At 36.0% G+C, this 24,429-nt stretch overlaps 1 protein-coding gene across 7 annotated transcripts in view; it reads right to left on the bottom strand.

Moving 5' to 3' along the window:
• Positions 1-24,429, bottom strand: part of KCNC2 (potassium voltage-gated channel subfamily C member 2) — a 140,606-nt gene that overhangs the window by 46,748 nt on the left and 69,429 nt on the right. The gene's annotated exons all lie outside the window — the stretch shown is intronic.

Raw genomic sequence — 24,429 nt, forward strand, 5'->3', positions numbered from 1 at the left:
TATCCTGCTTTTTGTTTCTTTTGGTCCTGGGTAACTTCTTCCAACTATCCTATCCAGCTATCAAAAATGACCCTTTATTACAGCAAAAAATACAAATAGCACTAAATAAAAGAATGTATGCTATTCTGTATAAGCACATGGGCTTGTAAAGGAGTTTTATAGTTACAGTAACAATATGGTAAAGAAGAGTATCACAAAATCTTAAAAAGTGGTTAAAAAAATAGTGGTGGCATACAGAAGTCCTGAAGAACTGAAAACCTGTCAGGCAAATTTGTCATCATGCATGCTGACCATACTGACTAATTTTAGCCTAATAACCAAGCAAATGTATTATTTAGGTAAAGTTCCAATTATAGGGATTTTCAAACAAAAAAAAAAAAATGCAAAAAAAATTATAGTAAAAGCGAAACCCAAATCTAGATAAAATCTATACAGTTTGCAGTTTCTAGTTTATTAAGCCTTACAAGCATTTATAAATAAGCACGGAACAGCTGTGTTTTCTGAGCAGCACTTTTGTATGTCTTTAAAGTGTCATTTGCTAAGAAAAGTGAATATTAAAATAAACCAAGCTATTCATTACATGTGGAAAGTTACAAATGACTGAATACAATTTCCAGTTATTAAGATGTTTGTAGGAACACATGCACAAAATCAAGCATTGTATAACATTGAAAAAATGTGTGGGAAATATTGACATAAAATCAATTTTCAGTAAGATTGGCCTTCAGTGGCATGATGGCTATAGTGCACACACCCCACAAAACAACGTTTTGTGGCATTTAAATGCCATCTTGCCTTGGGACTCTAAGAGTTGCAGAATCTATACCTAGAGATGTCACACACTTTTCAGTAAATAGTATTATTCACTGCCTGTTTCACCATTACTCAGCACTGGCACTATTTGAGGCATAGGGGCATTCATTTCGTAAAGGAGTTTAGGCTGTTCACTTGACAAAACAAATGACTCATCTGCAAGCAAATTATCACTTAGCTTAGTAATAATAGTGAAAGTTTGGTTTGCAAAGAATACCCAAGCATGCAATCATGTGCATGGAAATATTATATATATATATATATATATATAATTTATATACAATAAAAACATGCAATTTATCGCACATGAGTAAATGACCTAAGTTAGCAGTGCTGCACCTCATTTAATAAAATAAATCCATTTTTCTTTGCAAAGATAATTCACTTTGCTAATTGACCAACCTAAACACCCTTAGTAAATCAACCCCAGAGTAAGGAGCGTAACATTCAGCAGTGTTACTATCTATTTTATTTGTAAAAATTGAATATGTTATAAAAACTTAGAGAATAAAGCCTAATTATCTTTTACAGAATTTAGGCTGCAATTTTCCATCTCGGCAGGTGGTGTTGGTAACAAGAACTTATGAAATCAAATATATCAAACAATATTATATTAAAATTCTACAAATTTAAGCTAATGTAGTACTAAAGTAGATAGGAAATAGAATAGAATGCATCATGCAAGCATATAGGTATAAATACTAGCTCATGCACATGCTCCCTACATGTCTTTTGTAGTTAAAAAAAAACTCCACTGCCGGGTTGTGTTATCTTTCTAAAGTCCATTTCTGGAAAGCAACTAATTAGCACCTATAGACCCCTTCTCACTATATTTTACCTTTACATAGTTATTGCCACTCTGTTGCATTGATGGGTTCCTATTCCATTCACAACATTTTCAAATGTTCCAGTGTTAAACCCTCATCTACAGCAGCAAAAGGCAGAGATTTGGGGCTTTTATTCTTGGCTTTCCACATGTTTTTTCAAAACAGAAAATTTAGAAGGAAAAATGATTCAGAAACTTGGTCATCTAGTCCAGTAGCACTAGGTTCCTGGGCTCTATGCTCTTGGATTCCAGCTGGCACACACAATAGGTAATATTTCTAAAGCATGAAAAAAATACAGAACCACTTTCAATACCAAAAGCTAATATATTTTTCCTTTTTTAGCTTTAATCTTTCAAAAAGTATAAAAGTTTCTTATAATAATTATTCTATTTTATCCAGAAATGACTATTTAAAGCACTGAGATTCCTTTCTGCTCTTAAGGTTCTTATGTGTACAATGAGTAGTCACTGACAGTGAATAAGCCTTCACTAAGCCACTCCATAAACTCCATAAAATAAGTTCTGCTGATCAAGTGAGTTTTTGTTAACTTAGAAGACATGGGGCTGGTAGATGCTGCTGATTATTATCTTGCAATAGGTTAACAGCACATGGACCTGGTTTCCTAGCCTACCTGATACATGTTTATTCTCAAATACTTTTGCCCAGCAGGCATCCATCTACAACCTAGATGAGAGATTGGTGCACACTCGAGCACACAAAGTCTATTCAGCATCACCCAACTATTAAAGAAAAAAAAAGATTTAGACTGTTCTCCATGTACATAAAAAGTTACCAAGAAAACCAATCAAATATTATCCTTGTCATGAGAAAAAATTAATATGTCCATCTCAGTCGTTTAGATATTGTATTCTGTTTAGAAAGAAATGCCCAAAAATAATTCCATAGATGTCAATTAAAATAAAGAATTTAGTTTGAAGAGAAAACAACAGGAGGGATGTCTAAAATGTACTTGAAAATGTAGAGACAAAGACAACAAATGTGGAAGAGGAAAATTGAAGTGCTTTAATTATTGCTCCAGGCAGCTAAAACATTAATGGCAATAAATGGAGTTTTGCATCCAGTACAAATCAAAGTGCAAATAGTGTGAGTACCAGAGGACTAAAAGTCAGAATAAGAGAAGAAGAGGTAACACTAGGAGCCGAACAGGTATGTGGCATGCAGATTTACTGACAAGGAGCTTGTTAAGGTAAGGAGAGATAACAAATTAAGCAGAGAGATAGGTCTACTACAGCTACTCACAGACTGGGACTGGGCATTAACTTAACTGTACTGTTCAGGTGAAATATAGAAAATGTCAAGTCACCAACTGAGCTGTGCTGTGTAAATCCTGGGAGGAGATAGCCTGAAATAGAAATCCTCTGGCAGCTGAAACAACTCCCATATATTTTCTTTTACTATGGTCATAGCTGATTGCCTAAAGTTCAGTTTTGTTGCTGTGATTACATTTTAGCATATGCTTCCTTGCAGAGTGTATAAACATTTTTAAAGTGCAGAAAACTATAGAAGTATTTTTTCATCTGACACATCAGTTAAATTGTAGGCTTCCCAATCATTGTGCATATAGAAAATAGACCCACAGGGTTAAATGTAGGCTAAACTGGACTCAGTCTATGGTAAATCCTACAGGAATTGGAAACCTTAACACATTGGGCCTGATTTATTAAAGTTCTACAAGGCTGGGGAAAATACACTTTCATCATTAAAGTTGGGTGATCCAGAAAACCTGAAGTGGATTTGGATTCAAAACATTTGCTAGCAAAAAGCAAATGACTTTAAAGAAATTCATTCCAGGTTTGCTGGATTACCCAGCTTGACTGCAGAAAGTGTATCTTCTCAAGCCCTGGAGAGCTTTAATAAATCAGGCCTGTGACGAACGCCCTCTCAGCCCGCACGCCTGCGCATAGGGTTTCCAGCACGCTCTGCAACAGTCCACGCACCAGCATGCTGAAGAGGGGCCGTCACAGGCCAAGGGTAACCACTCTTAACCACTCTGTCATGAACTGCCAACCCCCTGATTAATAATCATCACAAAATAAGGAGTTCACAGAGATGAAACTAGGCATGTCTGGGACTTATGGTTCGCCAGAACATGCTAAATATGGTTTCCAGGCTTTCCTGTGGTCTAGGAGAATAGAACATTGTAAATATAAAGATTATTAATAAATGGTTTTCAGAATACAGCTCAGAGTTCCACTCCACTAGCCTTATCTGAGTTTTATGACACCTGGAGATACAAAACTCCAACTTTTACAATGGGTGTTGTAAACTAGAGGGTCTGGAAGGATGCTGGTTGTCAGATCAAGAAATATCTGATAAGGGGAAATTTATGACCCTACTCTGTTAGAGAAACAATTTCCAAACAAAGACATTTTAAAAGAAGACATTTTTTTATATTTAAAGGAATTATTATTTTCCACAATATCACAAGGCCCACTATCTTTGGGAACAGGTAAACTTGCAACTTGTTCAGAACCTAACATCAAATAAAGGCACTGCTTCCTGAAACTGAGCAATCAGTATGTAGAACATGACATAGTATGCCCACAGTAATGTAATTTTAGCTATAGCAAGTGACATAAATAGCATGAAAACATTTGGTGAGAAGCAGTCCCATTAAGAAGTCTGTTAAGGCAAATTAACCATAAAATATCTGTCCGCCTGTAATCATGTAACACAGATCCGGAGCCATATCTATGAAGGGTTAAAAGGTTGCAGTTTTTTTTTTATCTTATTGGGATATCCCTGGGAAATCCTGTATGAGAAAGAGAAAATGTCTAATACACAGGATAAGTCTTTGTCATCACTTGTCACAGCTCTCACTTGGCAAGCAGTGGTTTAAATTGATCTTCTGGAAGTAGATATATTGATCTTACACTATTTCCCAACCAGGGTTCCATGAAACCCTACGGTTCCTCCAGAGATTGCTAGGGGTTCCTTGAGTAAAAAGCAATTTGTGGCTCTCTGTGGTTAGTTTATCTGACACCATGATCTTTTTGGCTATCTGCAAGGGTGACATTCTTCCCACTGGCCAGCAATTCTCCATGCTGACCACCACTCTAAAGTAGGCCTGAGGCTAATTTGGCGGAGGGCCTCATGACAGGGGGAGAAGGGAAGACATAGAGGCAAGGGTTAGGTACAAAAAAAAAAGTCCGGGAAAGAATGAAAAAAAAATAATAAAAAGTGCGGGAGAATTAGAAGTTGTGATTGGTGGGCTTAAAGGTAATAAAAAGGGGGAGCGAAAGGAGGGGGATAGCATTTAGCTCTGGAAACAGAGAGCTTCCCACCCTCCCTGCCTATCTTATGAGCTGGAAGGAGTTGGGCGTGGTATTATTATAAGTCCATGAAAGTTAGAGTTGGAAAATGGAGAATATACGGGGGGTGGGACCCATAAGGGTATGGGTCTTTCTGGATAGGTTGCCTTGCATGACACTTGGTTGTTGTGGGGGCTAGATTTTGAGGTAGAACCCGCTAACTGTCCCCGAGGCGGTGTACGGGCGGCAGGGGCCCGGGATGTGGAGCGGAGATACTTGAGAAAAAGAGGATGTTATAGTGTGACTTTCATTGACTAAATAGGAGGGTGTTTTCTTCTTATCAGACTGAAAATGTTTTTGTTTTTGGTTATATAAAATTGTGTTTTTTGTTATCTTTAAAAGAAATGTTATAAAATTGAGTTAAATAAAAGGGGCTGCTATGGCCAATAATTATTTGTGTGTGTGCTATTTATTAGGCAAATATTTTGGGGGATATGGTAATATTTGGTCAAGGTTTAGCAGCTATGGATTCATCAGAGGTACCCTAGTCATGTACTGTGAGGTGTGGATACATGAATTATAGAAGGGATTCCCTAAGACCTGAAACTTATTTCAAGTGTTACCCATGGTAAAAAAAATCTGAGAAATGCAAATGAATTCATACTGCATACTACAATTGGTGACATGTATATTATATTTATAATAATGGGTGCAACATAGAGAGTTGGTTTGGATTAAGATTGTCCTATAAGGCTCCATTGTTGGTGTTAACACCTCCATCCAGCAACACAAAAATATCTGTGCTGCACTCTGCCAGTAAATGTGTGAAGAAAATTGGAACATAACATAATATTTATATTACTTTTTGTCTGCTCTACAAATGAAATCCAATTATATAAAAACAAACCAATGGTTTAATGAAGCTGCTTGGTAAGAAAATGGTCTGTTTGTCTTAGACCTATAGGTATTTCAGCAGTTAACTCATTTCTGAAATAACTAGGAACACACATACTGTATATCCATGGCAACAGACTGTTAAAGAAATGTGTGCTGACTGTACTTTTCCAGATCAACTGAATTCTAAACAGGAATAGCATGGTGTAGAACAGAAATCTCGTTGGACATGTAGTATATTTGTTATAGAGATAAAATAAGGTGGCGTTTAATAATATCTGTTCAGTTTTATCTAATGAACACTAATTTAAAAACAAAACGTTGTTTAGGTTAAGTAATATGGTAAAATTTAGCACATCTAGTTAAATGTGTATTTTGAAGAATTCTTTCCCCTTGTGGGTAACTTTACTGCAGGAAAAGGGAGGGCAGCGTTACACACTAGTTGCTAAATGATTTGTTTTACAAACCTTGTGAATGAGTAAATCCACAAAGCTAGTGAATCTGCTTTGAACTTATGTGCAGCATATGTACTCAGGGTAGTCACTGCCTAGGTACTAAATCATGAACAATCTATGATTGGAAAGTGGTGAAATTAAGTGGTAACTGTGTAGTAGTTCTACACAGAACTGAGGGTCCCTCTTTGGTAAACTTGCTCCCTTTTTTGTTAAGAATATTCCACCAGCCACCAGACAGAAAAGCATGCTTACGATGCATATTAAAGCCTTACACACATATAACAGAGAACCTTTAAAAGGGAAGAGATTAGAATACAAAATGTATATTGATGTTTCGAGCTGACAGTTTATAAGATAAATGAACTAACACCGGAAAAGACTTTGATAACTCTTTAAGTGATAAGGAATAACACTTTGTTATGAGGAACCGTGGATTTGAAGTGCAATTTTGGACGCCTAGGTAGAACTTGTTTGGAATTAGAGATGAACATGCATAAATAGAACCAAGAAATAAAGACAGTCAGGCCAAATCACAAATATTTTCAGAATATAATGTGCACAATGATGAGATCGAAAAGAACAAATAGGCATACCATGATGCAAGAAAAGAACCTTTGGGCAAGTAATGTCACTAGTGTCATTACCATTGAGGAAAAAGTGACATTCAATATATTTTCTCAGGAGGCAACTTATACAGGAAATGAACTGCATCTGCTTTTGGTCTACATGGATGGCTTGTTGTCCTTCGTATACTATGAAAGTGAAACACTCGGATGAATGGTAATGTCACAACATTCTGACATAGAATAAATACAACACTACCTTGCTCTTCAAGTCTTTTGACCCATATCAGCAACCTATGCATCATTCACTGTAGACAACAGTTAAGTATCTTTTGCATGTGTACAGTCATAAGAAAGGATATATTATTGCACACACATGCTATACACATTTAGACTATGTTTATCTAGAAATATAATATAAAACAAAAAATGATCACTTATGCACTTTACTTTCAATTTTACGCCTGTAATTTTATATGTATCTGCAAGGTGGATGAGTAAATGCAGCACAGTTCTGATATATTATTCCCGCATCCATGGAAACTGCAGAGTAACTTGACTTGATGCTTATTTTGATCTTCTGAATATTTGATGACTAGAAATTAAAAAAATAAATAAATAAAGTGTTGTTACTCTTTGCTGGTCCCGTCACTTGGGATAATAACACATTGCCTCGGTACAGTTTAGCTGGTAATATGCTTGAATATGCAACGACTAAATGTATTCATAAAATCAGTAAAAAAAAAAAAAAAACTGCTCGCATTAAAAACTATGCTTTAGTGAATCTTTGAGCTATTTACTATTCAAAAATTATACCAAATTAGGATGATATACATGTTTTAATGGCTTTTTACATGTGTTAGGACATGCTGTCTTTCTGCTTGGTGTCTGGTAGTTCCCACCATAATAATCAGCTATCAGGGGAGTAGTTGAAAGTTAAGGTGTCAGCCAATGTTTAGTCTTTATTGGGGCATCCTTGCTGCTGTTACAGTTCCTATGCTTCCTCACATATTGGCATTCATTCACTAAAGGAAACTGCAGCCATCCAATCGTGTGCAAGCAAAAATCCTGTTTTTTCCTTGCACATGATCGGGTATTCTTTGTAGTGCTAATTTTAGGTACACTAACTGAACTAAGTGAACTATCCCTTCAAAAGTAAAAATCCACTTTTTCAAGTCTAAAACCTATTAGTAAAGCAACCCAATTTTCCCAATATTCCAAATTCTTTCCTTGAACACAAGCATGTGCACCAGCATTTCATATAGCACACACCTGGGTCAGTAGTCATAAGCACTTTGAGATTGTTGTCTTCTTAATGGCAGTTAATATGTTACTGTACATTTTCCTGACCTTGGCATGACTCCTGACTTGGTTTTGTTTCTTGTCTTGGTTTTTACTTTTTTCTGGTTACTATTATGTATTATTAATAAAGCAGCAACACATTACATAGTACTGTGCGAGAAACAGGAGCAGCAGATAACAGAACTGCAAAACAAGTAAAAATAATAGCACAGAAGGAGAAGGGATCCTTCTCCTCTTATAATTTAGGAGGTGGAGTAGCATAATATACAATTAGATGGGGAAATGGAACTGTGACTAATTAGTGAAAATCAGGAGAGCATTGAAGATGAGTAACTGTGTTTGAACCGGTGAGATTTGAGTGCATCTAGGTTTGTTATAATGTATAATATGATGGGGGAAAGAATTCCATGGAGTGGAGGTACAGAAGTCTTGGAGCCATGCATGAGAAGAGCTTTTGGGTGAGGAAGTAATTGGCCATTGGAGGAGCAGAGATGACAGATAAGGGCATATTTATATAAGGCTGTAAATGTAGGCCAGACTGGAGCAGTGGGGTTGTTTAAAAATATATGACAGTAGCTTTATTTGAAATCTAGAGTCAAATAGAAGCCATCGGAGAGCTTTGCAGAGAGGAAAAACAGAGAAGAGAAAGTAGAAAATGACTTATACATCTAACTGCAAAATGATGATCCTAGATGTGGTTCTAGATGTGGCTAATGAAGGACGGTGCAAAGTTAAAGATGGCACCAAGACAGTGTACCTGTTGGTTAGGTAAATAATTGTGTTCTGTAAGAGACACGTCAAAGGGAAGGCAATTAGTTCATTTTTACTGAATATGAGTTTTGGGTACTTCTATTCCTACTATCTCACCATGAATGGCTGACAGGCAGAATTTAACTGTATATAAGAGAGACATAGTACAAGTTCAAATACTTGAACATTAGGAAACACTGACTGAGTGGGAGAGAAAAGTTATAATTGAAAGAGATTTGTCATTGAAATTGTTATTTGGTATTCAGTGCAAAGTCTGATATATAACAGGGTGGTCAACAAGGTCAACAGCATAAAAAAGATCCAGGGGAAGATGGATGGTAAAGTTGCCCTGTAACATGACTCTGAAATGACCGATCAGTTGTTTCAGCCAGAATGAAGGTTAAGTAGTGAGTTTGAGTTTAGAAATTATGTTAATTTTGTTAACAAAGCATTTAAGCCCTGTGGAGGCATAAGGAGGAAGAGAAACAGTAAGGTAGCTAAAGAGTGGGGAGGAGTTGAGGTAAGATTCCTCCAGTATTGAAAAAGAAATTGAAAGTTAAAAGACTGAGGAAAACATCCAAGTAGAGAGGAACAACCTAAACACTTCAATCAGTAATTGTATCAAGTGGAGAAGTGAAAAGAGTGGATTTAGTAGGTGGCAATTTTTATGGGCAGAAAAGGTAGCAGTAGTGAGGTGTGTAAGACAGGAAGTGGATAGTATGTACAGTTTTGAACTGATGCAGCTTAGCTTTGTGAGTGATGAAGTTGTTTAAGAGTGATATTATATTGAGAGGCAGCTTGGTTTATGGTCATGAATGTAAAAAATGAACGAAGGGAGTATGAGGATAGGGTGTAGTTAAAATTACAGTGGTATTTCTGGCAGTGACACAAGGAAAGATGTTAAAAGGATAAAGGTAAGAAGGTTTGGTGCAACTTGCAAGTTGGTAGGGGGCGGGGGGAGCTTGCTAAGGCCATCTATTTCAATAATGAGGTCACCAGGTATTCATGTAGCAAGTCCTGAGAAAGAATGAGCTTTGGTGCCTCTAAACCTGACTGATTAGGACCTGTGCTAGTTAACTAATAGCTTTTGATTAGACTTAGCCCATTGTTGGAACTCATCAACTATACCCATAATCAACTATACCTCTTAACCAAAAAAAGAGTTAAGAACTCATATAATGCATCCCAAAAAAGGGTCAGCAGTATATACACCTATACAGGTAGTCCAGGTTAAGGACTATCCGAAATACGGACGTCGCATAAATATGAACGGGGCTTCACTACTCATTCTGTACAGGACTGTGCAGGATGGAGGCTTGACAGGGGGAGGGGGGCGGTTCGCATTACTTGCAGACAAAGTCTTTTGCTAAACACAGCTAAGGTTGTGGGTGATCTTAAGGACTGAGCTCTTTCTGCAGCTTCTTGTAGCTCTTTATTGACCAAAACAAACTCTGCAGTTGTTTCTTTTTGCAAATCAAAGCACAGCTTGCTCAAGAAGTTAATGAATGTCTAGGCTCCATAAAGTTTTAATTTATGTTTTATTTTGCTTTGTTTGTGATTAACTCACAGTGAGGACTTTATACAGTAACTGACACCACTCTGCCTAATAATATGTTGAGACAATATCTGTTCTAATTTTCTAATTGCATTTATTAAAATAATGTACCTGTTCCGACTTACGTACAAATTCAACTTAAGAACTAACCTACAGTCCCTATCTCGTATGTAACCCAGAGACTACCTGTATACTTTTATTGAGGCTGAACTAGTTTCTATACCTTGGTATATATTTCTCTTTCACAAATTGCAAATTTACTTCTTAGATCAATTTGCATAAGATTATTTCTAATAATTTTAAAGCTATAATATATATTCATGAAATTCAATATGAATGTAATCTCTTTTTGCAAGTATGCCAACATCTTTTATGATTTATCCTTGCCTGGGAAAACAGTTCTAAAACCTAATGATCTCCTTTTTTTATTTTCAGATGATTATCTTTACTATCAGAACTGTATTTTTAATTCAAAATGGCATGTGACTGTGAAGTTCTATGTCATAGGAAAAGTTATCTCTATCTTTTCAGAAAACATGTAAACAACCATCTCCAGCAGGAGAATGGAATTCTGGGTAAAAAAATATTTTGAAAGGGTTTCACATTTATGTACAGGTAGTCCCTGAGTTATGGATATCTGACATACGGATGACTCCTAGCTACAAACGGGGTTCCCTGCTTGCTTGTGTGCAGGATGGAGGCTGGATGGGGGGAGGGGTGCTTTGCATGACTTACAGAAGAAATCTTTAGCAAAACACAGCTGAGGTACTGGGTGATCCTAAGAGTTGAGCTGATCTGTAACATCTTGTAACTCTTTTATGACCAAGACAAACGCTGCAGCTGTTGCTTTTTGCATTTCAGAGCACATCTTGCTCCAGAAGTTAATGAATATTTAGGCTCCATAAAGTTCTTTTTTTCTTGTGATTAGCTCACAGTGAGGATTTTTAACTATAACTGACACCACGCTGCCTAATAATATGTTGAGACAAACATCTGTCCTAATTGCATATATTAAAATAATGTACCTGTTAAGGTACATTAAATAATAACAAATTCAACTTAAGAACAACCCCACAGTCTCTATCTCGTATGCAACCCAGGGAGTGCCTGCCTCTTCAGCAGCATTTTGCTGAGTCCATAGTCATGTCACTGTTTCTCGGAGGATCTCACAATTTAATGTAACTACTATAGTCATATGTCATTAACATAATATATGGCTAATTTAGGGAAAGCCAATTCATCTGCTGGTAGGTTTTGTTTAGAAAAAGTAACTGTCAACAGAATCATCAACTTCAAGCAGCCATGCTCTGTAAAGAAGCATGGTGTATGTTTAGCTTTGAAGTAAAGTATGTTTTAGCTTTCTGTAAATAAGGCATTATAGCTATTCAAATATGACAAAAGAACAGAGAATTACCAAAGCAACCCCCAACATTCTCAGCTAGCCTCACAGGAACCCGTAAACTAACAAAAATCCAGTCAACCTTACTAAAGGGTAAACATACAATCCATTATTTTCTGTATGTAAACAAGTAAATTAGAGATGCTGAGAGGTAAACAATATGAGAAAACAGAAAGAAAGAAAAAGATATTAGAACACCAGTACACCAAAGGGTTCCCTAAATCATGTCAGCATCCCCCAACTTCCTCCCAAGCACCTATGAGTTTTAAGGAACTAATAGGTTACCACATTTATTACCTTAACCACCTAGCCGTTATGCCCGACCTTCGTACGGGCAAAAAAAAATGGCTAGGATGGTTAAGCCCGTATTTTTGTCACAGCCTTACCTCCATGGTCCCGCTGTGCACATCCAGCGTCGTTTTCCTATTCGAGCGTCGTTTTCCTATTCCAAAAAAAAATAAATATTATTTTCATACTATTTCTGAAAGACAATGTACTGCTTTTATACATATAAATCCCATGTATTGCATTCAATACAGTTATTTTGTATTGAATGCAATACAAATAGATTTGAAATTTCTGCCACTTCCCCAACGCAACGGCCGCACACACAGACGTCACCGGGAACTCCCCAGTGACTCTTCGGATGCAGAGGACGCCGGCCGGAGAAAGCGAGAAGATCGTAAAGGAGGACACCAGCGGATCAGGTAAGGTTTTATTTACCATTGTATTTCACTGTTTTAGCTCAGGAGGTTAATGGCGCTATCTGGTCCCTCGTCATCCTAGAATTCATCATTGGGCGGCGCCATCTTCATTCTTAATTTCCGTCTTCTTGCTCGGTCTTCTTGGCACGTCACCCGATCTCGCATTGCACAGATGAAAATGTGTGAATCTCTTCCGAACATCTAGGGGTCTAGATGAATTTGACATTCAGGAACATTCTCTGGTGGACAATCTATCAGATCCTAGTGCTGTAAAAGGCAGAGATTGAATCTCAATTAGAGAATGTTTAGTAAATGTCAGATTCACCGTTTTAAAAATAAACTCCCCTACTACATGGGGTGCTTGTAACCACAATCCCACTCAAGCCATTAAAAAGTGTATAGGCTGTACATATGACAAGTAACAAGTATGACACATTTCAGTTATTGGGAAACATGCAAAGACTTTATGTGTCCCCCAGTGACCAGCTATACACATAAAACTTACATAGACAGAATTTTCTGTTTGAATATTTGGTCTAAAATGCTCTCTACAAGAAATACTGTAAAGGAAAACTTTGCCTTTTTCAAACATACAGCAATTAAATTTTATAGCATACAAGGTAATAACATGTATTACATTTAAAGCATATAAGATATTTTTTTGCTGCAGGAAAATGAGGATAAGGATGGTGATGATCTGTTATGTGACTGGAATGTGATGTAATTATGCCAGTGATGTACTGTAATTATGTGGCCTTAATGTGACATTTACCCCCTAAGGAAATTCCATTGCCAATCATGTAAAAGAGGAATTTTAAAAAAGGGAGACACCACTGGCTTTATAGATCTGAAAGTCAAGTGAGAAAAGGTCAAAGTTTGATTTCAGTTACAGAAGTAAACAAATAGAAGGTTCTTTATTACAATCATATGAAGATGAAGGTATTCCATACGGAAATTGTGGTCTTTTAAAGCAGTAGAAAGTTTGGTATGTGATCAGTTTCTAAGGGATAGGAATAATGACTACTTAGTGTCACAGATCAGCAGCACAGATCTGGTACTTGTTGTCCTCCTGATTGAGTGTCTGATTTGCAGCAGCTGTTCCCTCCTTGCTCTAGCTGCTCTGCACTTAGGGGCGTTTTTGTTCTGCGCCTTTGGTTATTTCCAGCTGTCAGCTGCTACCTGCACAGGTGAGTCTGAGGGCTGCAACCTGGGTGCCATTCGCAGCAAAGCCCAACACTCCTTGCGGGGTGCTCTGGTGAACACCGTGCGGTACCTTAGACTCTGCGCCTCTGATATCACCTCAGCTAAACGTGCTGGTAGCACAGAGGGTCCACCTCTTGTCAAGTGTCCTGTTCATGACACTTAGGTAGTGTTGCCGAGCCTAACCGTCTAAAGATAAGGGGAGGATGAAGAGAAAAGTGTCTCTTTAAGGCAGTATTATTATACATTTGATTTAAATCTTTTATTTATTTTCAATAAAATAAAATAAATGTCCTAACATACATACATATAAGGTTTTAGTAGAAATATGTAGTCCCACTTTTCACATTCCCTAACTTTGTACATTTTAGAATCATACTTATACTTGCATTGTCAATGTGTTTTTACAGTCAGTGTTGCAACAAATGCAGTATTTTCCTTCTGCACTGCATTATTCATACAGTATATTGGTAATAACAAAAAAGATAAGCCAGTAATATTAGTCCAAGTTGCTATTCAACTGATACAATGACCATGACTGCAAACAGGTGAAAGCTACATTTTACTTACAAGTATGCTGGACCTCTCTCACATTTTTACATTAACAATGGAAAAAAGCAGAACTTTTCCAAGGGAAGAGATGTAAAACTTTCCTTTGAAACCAAATGTGGTTGCCATGAGAACTGCAATTCTATTATCTTTTTTTCTTCTGAAACTTTTCCTTTTACATGAAATGTATCTTACACCACAAACCATATATTTCTAACATAGTAAAAAAAAAACTGAAATGTCAAATAGAAATATTAAAGGATCTTAGAAAAGCACTTTTTACCTACTAGATTCTCAAATTTTCAAATGCGTACCAAGGGTGGTTTCTAGCTACAGTGACAGAATTATCTCAATGCCACTGTTTTAGGAATTTAAAAGGTCATGTACCAACTAAAGATCATGCATACCACCAAGAACATATCAGTATGACAAAAAAAATATCAGAAATACGCTCAGAATTCACTGAAGTTTTCATTCACTGAAATCGCCATGTGTATTACCTAAAAAATAATAATAATATTTAAATATTGTTTATTGGCAATGATTTTATTTAAATCAACGCTGACTTATATGGTAGTCTTTGATCGTGTAATAATCACAAGACACGTAACTCCAAAACTCACTGTCTTAAAGAGAAACTAAACTCAAAAGTAAAAAAATAAAAAACATACTTACCTTCAATCCTGCAGGGCAGTCCGATCACTCCAGGGGTTTCCGGCATCGGGTCCCGCGTCGTCTTGGCATCCCACCTGGACCCTGCGCTCTGGGTGCCACCATCTTCCTCTTCTCTTCTGAGTTCTTCATCCTACGTCACCTGAGCCAAGGCGAAATCGTGTGACATAGGATAAAAAAAATTGACATTCTCACTGCGCATGTGTGAGATCAGCAACTTTTTCTCTTTGACCAAAAAGGCTCATTTTGCGCATGCCCAAGATGCTCATTGTTTAAAAAGATGTCATAATTTGGGATATTCCACTGATGTCATTTGTCTCCACTGGCAAGAATTTGTTGCACAAGAGGAAACAGTGATATTAATTGGTGTAATCTGAGTACAAACCAAGATTATTTTTCTAATGGTAATTTGAGGGGAAAAATCCTAATTCAAACTACAGTACATACAGTATGTAACCCTTATAATTAAACACCATAAATGGTTGATACACAATGCTTGCTTGTTCTTTTATGAAATGTTATTAAACATAGAAAGTTCCAGACTTAACTCCATATATGAATTTAGCATTACTGTGTGAGTTGCAAAAACATTAATAGTAAAGTTAGAAAAATGTTTTTTTTTTTGGCAAAATGATATGTATTGTGTTCATACATATGCAAATATAACAAGTGCTAGAGAAGTCACGTCATAATAGTGTAAAGGGGTTTCACGCAGGTAAACTAAAGAGGTCCACCCCATGCAGTACCGAGGTTAATGACCATAATGCTATACATAAAATCCCCTAATCAATTAGCATCTTAAAGAAGAGGAGCCAAATGTCTCTTCTTGGCTCAACTCGTTTCGCCTATTGGCTTCCTCGGAGTACTTAGACAGAGAGCATTAGGCTAGTGTTGGAGATGGTGAAATACTTTTGGAGATTCTGATGGTAGAAGCCAAATTGCTAAAGAGGTAACAAGTATCTGTGAATTATGGTTAGGAACACCAAGAATGTCTGCAAAAAAAAACTGAAGCAGGCAGAGCCTAATGCTATTTAATATTATTATAATATTAGTTTTAATGAAGTTGATTAAAAGAAAAAAAACAACCTAGTAGTGTTTGACCTTATTCTCAATTCAGAGGGATTGAAAAGGAAGGATGATTCTCATTTTCAGTCTGCACCACTGGGCAGTAGGCAAAAGGTAAAGTGTTCCATATATTACATGAATCTAGTGGACCCCCTGTATGAAACCTTTGTACTGCTATCATTACAATAAATGCAATATCTGTTATAAAAACTCTTGGCATCTTACATAGAGTTTTAAGAGAATACCGTAAATAACAGTTAAAGTTCATTTAAAAAAAAAAAGGAACTGTATACATTTTAGGTCATAAAATTTGGGGTTATATGTATTTCAAAACTATTTCCACAAAATCTGTTTTACAAATAAAAAATTTCTATAGGGTGTATATATGACACTGGATACAAACAGAATTTTAAGAGAACAAAACAGAACCTGTTTGCCTTTACTTTCCTTTTCTTGGATTAAAGCTCTTTTGGGTCTGTCTTCAAAGTTGGCAGAAAGGGGGATGAGTCAAAATTATAAAATGTAAAATAAAAATAAAAAAAATGATATTTATTAGTCCTTCTTCTTACAGAACCTCTTAAACAGCTACAGTGGCTGCAGTATTCTCAACATACAATCAGGTACATAGGATGACAAAAGTACTGTGATTTCTGAGATTACTTTCACTGGCCTCTAAGTCACTAAATAACATGATAGTGATGTAGAAGCCACCTGAACAAACCATAGTACTCAATAGGAGAGGCAAATGACATACCTAGGAATGTAGAGTGAGGTTTGGCATTACATATAGAAAGACAGGTAAGCATTAAGTCTTTTCCCTACTGGAAAAATAGGTTTTGAATCTTCATTAAATAACAGAGTTATAATGTGTATCTATACCGATTGTATTGTATTAATATCGTCCTGAGAGATTGCTTTACTTCCTGTCTGCTGTTAAGGTTGTCCCCAGGACAGAAATTGAGTGGAATTCTCGTTAACAGCAACACAGACATATACAGTATATGATTTTAGGTAGACTTTATACAACTTTATTATTTATCAACTTTTTATTTTGTTTCTCTGTTGCTAATTTTTCTCACTTGTACCTGTCTGGTAAAAGGTTGTGCCCAGAACACAAAGTGAGGGAAATTTAATAGAGAGGCAGATAGCAGTTAAATCTTAGAGGGGATTTAAATCTTTTCAGTATTCTATCCAAAATGAAGAACAAATTTTAGGTTATAGATTCATTAAAAGTAAAGCAGAATAGTCTGGGGAATATAAAAAAAAGAAGCCAGAGCTTAATTTTCTGTTTAAAAAGTGAACAATTTAATATTTTCATTTGTGATATCTAATATATATATACCTGACCACAAACGTAAAGAACTATTTTTAAACATTTTTTAGACTTGACCGTACTAAAGAGATATATATAAAAAAAATAAACATTCCCTTTAGGGGGACTTGTAATCTTAAATTCAGGACCTCAAATCATATTTAAATGTCTTACTTTAATTTCAGATCGGTAGAGATTGGGGGCTTACAGTGTGTAGCGTAGTGCGAATAAGGAAGCAGTATTATTAACCTCACGTCACAGTGAAAGACAAGCCTCCCAGCCTTGACTGAGTGATGGCAATTACTCTCAGTGTCTCATGTGAATAAAAATAAAAATAACACATCACGTTTCAACACTTATCAATGGGTTACATTTATTAAGTACACATGGGACAATCCCGATGTGAAATGAATAGGCTCAGAGTTTTTTACACTATTTATTTAACCGAAGGCTGTGTCTATTAAAGCAGACGCAAACTGAAAAAATCACCAGGAGGTAGAGCTAATTGACAAAAGAGGAATATACCTTCTTGTTTTAGCCCTACACTGTATGGCACATGCAATGTATAGTGTGAAGCTTGGCTCTGTTTGCAGAAATACACATGCACAGGTGTTACGTCATCAGTAGCAATCCAATGGCCGAAGAGGATCACCATGGACCAGGAAGTCCAAAGCGAACTAGATGGCAAAGACGGCACTAGACAGGTTCCTGGACCTAGTGTCATCTACTGTTTCAAATTAGTTATTATATATATAAACAGAAGGAAGCAGGAAATGACTGACTGAAGAGTATCAGACAACCCTTGTACTATTTAAAAATTGCAAATAACAGAGCAAAAACATCATATAGGGGTGTTACCTATGGAAATGCAGTCCGGCTGGAAACTCTAACTTCCCTAGACTGACATATACCAATAACTCCTCTCTAAAGCCAGCTTGTATTAGAGCTGAGGGTTTTTCAGAAGAGTACTTAGACACCCTGAGTACAGTGCTACACCTCTGGGCTCCAGAACAAAACATATTAACGAGAGCTTCCAAGACAAAAAAGAAGGTCCCCTTTTCTAGCAGACCTTAAAAAGCCATTTGTTATCGAGCAGTTTAACCTTAAAAAAACCCAAGCATTAGTCTCAGTCTCTGATGTTTTTAGTATGAACGGGTGACATCACCTTCTGGCTATAGCTGAGAGCTTGAATTCTTGTGGGACTTCTTTGGAGAAATGCTTTTAAACTCTTAAGTTCTTTCTAAACTCATCTGTGTTGTGGACATTCTGAACCATCCCCCACATCAGCCATAAACCATGAAGCACCTTACAATTGACGTATGCATTTCACTAGTTCCCCTCTGCTATATAAAAGGTGATGTAGGTAGGTAATGGCAGGATTGGAGATGCCAGACCAGCAAATAGAGGTTGCCAGTCAAATTTAAAAAGCAGTTTAGAGACACATTGAAAAATTAAAAAAAACAAATACTTATATTCAAATTCTTGTTATTTACCTGCAATTTATTATCTTTGGTATTAGTTCTTTCAAGCTATGAAATCTTGACAAAGATATGTAGTGACAGAAATACTACATGTAGAGAAATAGTAATTTTTCTGAATTAAAGTATGCTCTCTAATTGTCATGTCCATTTGAAAGTCCTACAGCTTTTGGCCAAATATTTCAGACGTTTACAAAGAGTTGATTTTTTTAAATGCTTTTGGAGTATAATGATTGATAGCTGAAATAAGCTTCCAGTTAATAACTTTTTCAAATCCGTTGGTGTCTGTTAGTTTGTTGGTGTTCTGCTATCATCATTTGGTGAATTTCAGATTGGTCTGGTACAGTAATGGCTGGATAAAAACCAAACTGCTGAGCTGTTAGAATGTGATCCCTGTATGCCTTTTAAGGCTAGTTTGTAATAATGGCCAAAATGTACTTAAAATTAAAACTATAATTATGAGAAGTTTGAATTGTTCCCCAAAAATAAAGAATGCTGAGTGTTGTTAGCACATACTGTACATGGTAACACTATTTTACCATAAAGGTACTCCATAAATTAAATATATTGCTACTCTGGGTCTTAAAAGATGTTGCATAATTGAACAGGAGTTTTACATTAGATCATAACAGATATCTCTTTACGTTCCTCATTAGCATAAGTTAAACAACTCCCTGCATAATTTTAATAAAAGAAGTTTGGTAAAGATTATAGGGTGAAATGAGAAGAAAACTAAAATATGCTTTCCATTAATCATAATGTTTTAAAGTAAATTAGTGCTGGAAGAAAGATGCAGGTCACGGGTTTTAACGTATTTCTAAAAATACCAGTTGCCTAGCTGTCATGCTGATTCATGCCTTCAGTGCATTCTGAGTTTCATGCCCGGAACAAGGATGCAGATTAATGTCTGGGTAAAGTTACAATCATGGTAATGATTTCCTCGATCTTCTGATGGTTTCGTGAAATCGGTAGCCCAAATTTCGCTGACCCATCAGAAGTTCAAGGAAATTTTCGCTGGAGGCATTCTCCCTCATCCCTAATAGTATTGATAGCAGGGGTTCCCTGAAGACCTAGGTTAGGGTTCCCAGAAGACCTAAAAGTTATTTTAAGGGTCCCCCATGCTAAGAAGGTTGAGAAAGACTGGACCATATAAAGACATCAGAGCTTGCCCTCCCACCTCTACGTCCTGCACTTCACCAATTGTTTAGGAATAGTGCTATCCTCCATACCTTCCAAAGAATCAGCTACTGCATGTAATGTGTTCTCTTCTATATATTCTAAAGAATATATTGCATTGTTAGTGACTGAAGTAGGTTACACCCCTAAATCTTGTTATCAACTTGTATTCAAGTAGTAGTGATGGTCTTTTTTTTAGTAATGGATAAGCCTGCAATGAAAACACCACGTTGTTCTGTGGGCTATGTATACGTTCATTCACACATACCTTTGTCCATACTACAAGTATAAAAACATACTTATTAAATATAGATGTTTTATACCACAGTCCCATTGGGCATAATTTCCTTTTTTATTGTTTATAAAAATAAACAGCAAGCATTACATTTACTTTGTTACACTAAGTGTATTTTTAAAACATCTGCAAACTATTTCCCTTAGTTAGCAATGTAATATACAGTCATATCACAGCTGGTAAACCTGGTAAACAAGCAACTCCACAAAGACACATAGCAAGTCTTGCAGAGAAGGCTATGATCATCCCACATTATCTGAATACAAGAATAACCCCCTATGGAGAGCCTGTGGGGAATAGGTGGAGCTTGCCTTTCAATGACTGTGCAATGTATGCCACTGATGTCTTGCTGGGGAAGAGGCTTATATTTTAACGTCAAGCAAAAATCAAGTGCAAATATACCATTTGACTAAAAAAAACAGGAATCATTGAAAATAAAAAATAATGTATTTTAAATTTTATAAAATAATACATTTATACTCCCTTTTTACTAAAGAAAAAAACTTCCCAGAGCTGCCCTAATCACATATTCAATCTCAGTGATATATTAAGAGAAAAACTGAATAAAGAGAAATTAGCTAATCAAATGAGATGATGATAAATGGAGGCTGCGATTGCAAGTCATCATCAGGAAATGCTAGCTACCTACCTGGCTTCAAACTTTTCAGAAGTCATGTAATTTAAAACAAGTGCAGCCAACAAATTTAGCATTGGATCTTCTGATCTGTGTACCTTTTCAAGGTCAGTGACTTAAATATTATTGAAACCAAGAAATTAAAACAAGAGCCAGGGAGCTAGCATTTGCAGGAAATAAGCATCATTTTTCATTTCTAATTCATGTGGTGATCCATTATATTACAATAAACTGTTTATTTATATATATAGATATATATATATTACATATATATATTATTTGCGATCATTTTCTGAATTTATAACATAGTAGAATGATAACACAAAGAATATAAACATTTAGTACAGATTTCTTGTGTGTTTGCTGGTATAAGATAATGTATATTGACTCATAAATAATTGTATATTCTAAGTACTTATGATTTATTTCTGTAGCACAGTGAGCATTGTTTGAATATATTTAGAAGGTCACCTACGGGATCATTCATCTCCTAAAAATGGATCTTTAATAAATACATTTTTTTATGTGAATGATGAATAAAAAAAACATTGTGCCATTTAACCACATTTTATCTCCATTAGCCTGTACCAATTGCGCAATCTGTTTTTATTTTTTTTTTTCTTCTAAAATTTCATATCAAAATACTATCTGCTTCAGTGGAAAACATTTACGCTTATCTCTTTATCTATTGTCTACAGCAGCCGAAACAGTAGGCACTAAGCATAGAAGTCATTGAACCATTGGGTTGCTATAGAAACAAGACATTACTAAACCTCACATGTTGTGAATGGACTGTACATATGTAACTGCAGTATGTATGTGAGACAAATCCTGCACCGTATTGCATACAGAGGAAATAAAAACAAAGCTACTATTTATGAATGCCAGCTGAGAGGAACTCCGCTTTTAGATTACAGCTGATTTGAAGGGGAAGATGCATGCGGCACCATACAAGTAAAATATATAATCCTTTGGTGGCCTGTTTAGTGAATATGCTAACAAAACATATGGTTTTCTGTGGTACATATGCCATCTTTGTAAGCAGTCCCATGATGCTTACGATTAGTTGGAAGCCTGTACTCTTGTTTTTAGTCTCTTTGCAGCTTTAAAACTGATATGACAAAATATAAACACATGCCAAAAACCTATTCTGCATACATAATCTCCAACTCATAATATGAGTCCAAAACATCTATTTTGTTATAATAATGTTTAATACTAACAATAAAGGAGACATATTTTAGGCCATACAATATCATGTGGTTGAGAACAAAAAGAACCGCTTAGGTTTGGTTCACACCAGAGTAAATGAGTTTAGTGTTATAGATGGGTTTGGAGGCATTAGAAAGCAATAAACCTCTCTGATCAACTTTTAGGAGGTGGTACAAGAAAGGGTCTATGGGTTGCACTTTCTAGTAATTCCGCTTTATTGTAAAACATGGATGACTCACAATGCACTCTCCCTTCAGCAGTGTTGAAGCATTTCTCCCACGCTGCGGGCCTAATTTTAGGAACCCTGTTTATTTCATTAGAGCTCTGCAAAATGCATAGTGAATGTCTTAGGAACATTTAGAATGCCTTTTTACTGTGCTTCTACTGATTTTAACAGTGGCGTTCAGCAAGCTTTGAACATTGTAAAGCCTGTGAATGTTGCATACAACATTAAAGTTTTCATGAAGAAATGCAAATGCAGTTTGTGTACTAGAACATTAGTTATTCATGGGATGAATAGTAATTTAGGGTCAAAATACAAGCGCAAAAAAATCAATAGGGGTGTAGGCTGGATATGCCTGATATCAGCAATAGATTTACAATTAGGAGTTTTCAAATGTTTTACTTTAACGTGTTTTAACTGTACTTGTTTGGTATTAAAAAAATGTAAAAGCTGCAAGTTCTAAATGTGCCTGGGCAACAAATGTCTTGTGGGAAAGGCACATGTTTATAGGAGTCAGAGCAAAGGAGGCACCTTTTCCATTTGTAATCATTGGTAAAATAATACATTATTATTTTTACATCAGTAGGAATTATAATCTCTTACAAGTTTTTTTACACATTATTTAGGATGCCAAAACATGTGTTCCTACGGGCTCATTAGGGAAATCAAGCCCTGGTACAGTTTTAACATTCAGTACCAACATTTGCATGACTGCATGCCATTCTAATAGATAACACCTTCTCCGGTACATTATTTCATCTGTCAAGTAAAAATCTGCGATTTTATAGGAAATATCTGGAAGTGTTAATGGTGGCCTTTAAAGATTTATCCCGTTTCATGAATTTCCACTCAAAAAATAGCAGTGCCCTTCTTGTGCCCAATCATGCAGGATATTATAATCTAAGGCATCGATCCACCAAATGCTAGGGTCACAAGATTTGCAGAGATTTGGCCATGTAGCAACTGTGCTGCCTACTGTTCTTCTGGGAACTTATTGGGAAGGAAGCTTGACTTAAGGACCTGCAGAACAAAGATCCTCTTGCTTCTACTGAGTTGATCTTCTTCTCCATCTCCCTGTCACCAAAGCAGGTCTGTAATGAGGAAATAAAGTCCTTTCTCTACCAAGATATCTGCCTCTCAATGAGGAACATGGCATGATAGCTCAGGAAAGGATCAGCTACAGGGATACAGGTTAATATAACTTTACTCCACACCAATCACAACAACCTTCCCCTTGATTTTTGGGGTAAATTTCTTTACATTTTCCAAATTTTCCATTGATACAAGATTGTTACATTACAATTTAGTAAATGCATAAATGCAGATCAACAACTGATTGTCTGTGTGCCTTATAAGACTCCAACAATCACAAAATTTCCGGTTTTTCACTAAACATACAGGCAAACATTGGTCCTTCTGGAGCAGTGAGCTTTGAGCTGATATATCAAAAATATTGTTCTTTAGCAATAGTAATAGACATGTTTGGAACAAACAGAACACAGCATTTCAAGAAAAGAAATAATAACTGTGAAACCTGGTGGTAAAAATGTTATAGTTCCTGCGATATATATATATATCACAAAAAGCTCATAGTTAGTTTACCATTTTTGTATCCATTTGAAATATTTTATGATATATACTTACACTGACAAAATGACATTAATATTAAACATTAAGTTGTACACAGTCATTAAGACCCATTAAGTCCATTTTGCAACACGTGTAAAGCCTCCAGCATCTTAAAAGACAAAGGCATCACTTATGTTTACATTGGTGATTACTTGACACACTCATAAACCAAAAAAGGTAAATCCTGGTTAAATATTAAGGAAATACTTAAATATTTATTAGTAATGACATCATCAACACAGTATTACATGCCATTAACGCACTTATCCCAACTCCCATTACCATTTTGCCATAATTTCTCTCTTCAACTAGAATATGCAGTCTTTAAATTAACCCATGGATGTATTAAACTTAAAGTAAACAATTATTATAAAGTTTAAAACATTTTATTTTGGTTTCTAATTATTTAAAAACTATTGTGCAATATTTCCTTACATTTATACAGGTTCT

This window comes from Pyxicephalus adspersus, chromosome 2, assembly GCF_032062135.1.
Source record: "Pyxicephalus adspersus chromosome 2, UCB_Pads_2.0, whole genome shotgun sequence".
Classification (NCBI taxonomy): Eukaryota; Metazoa; Chordata; class Amphibia; order Anura; family Pyxicephalidae; genus Pyxicephalus; species Pyxicephalus adspersus.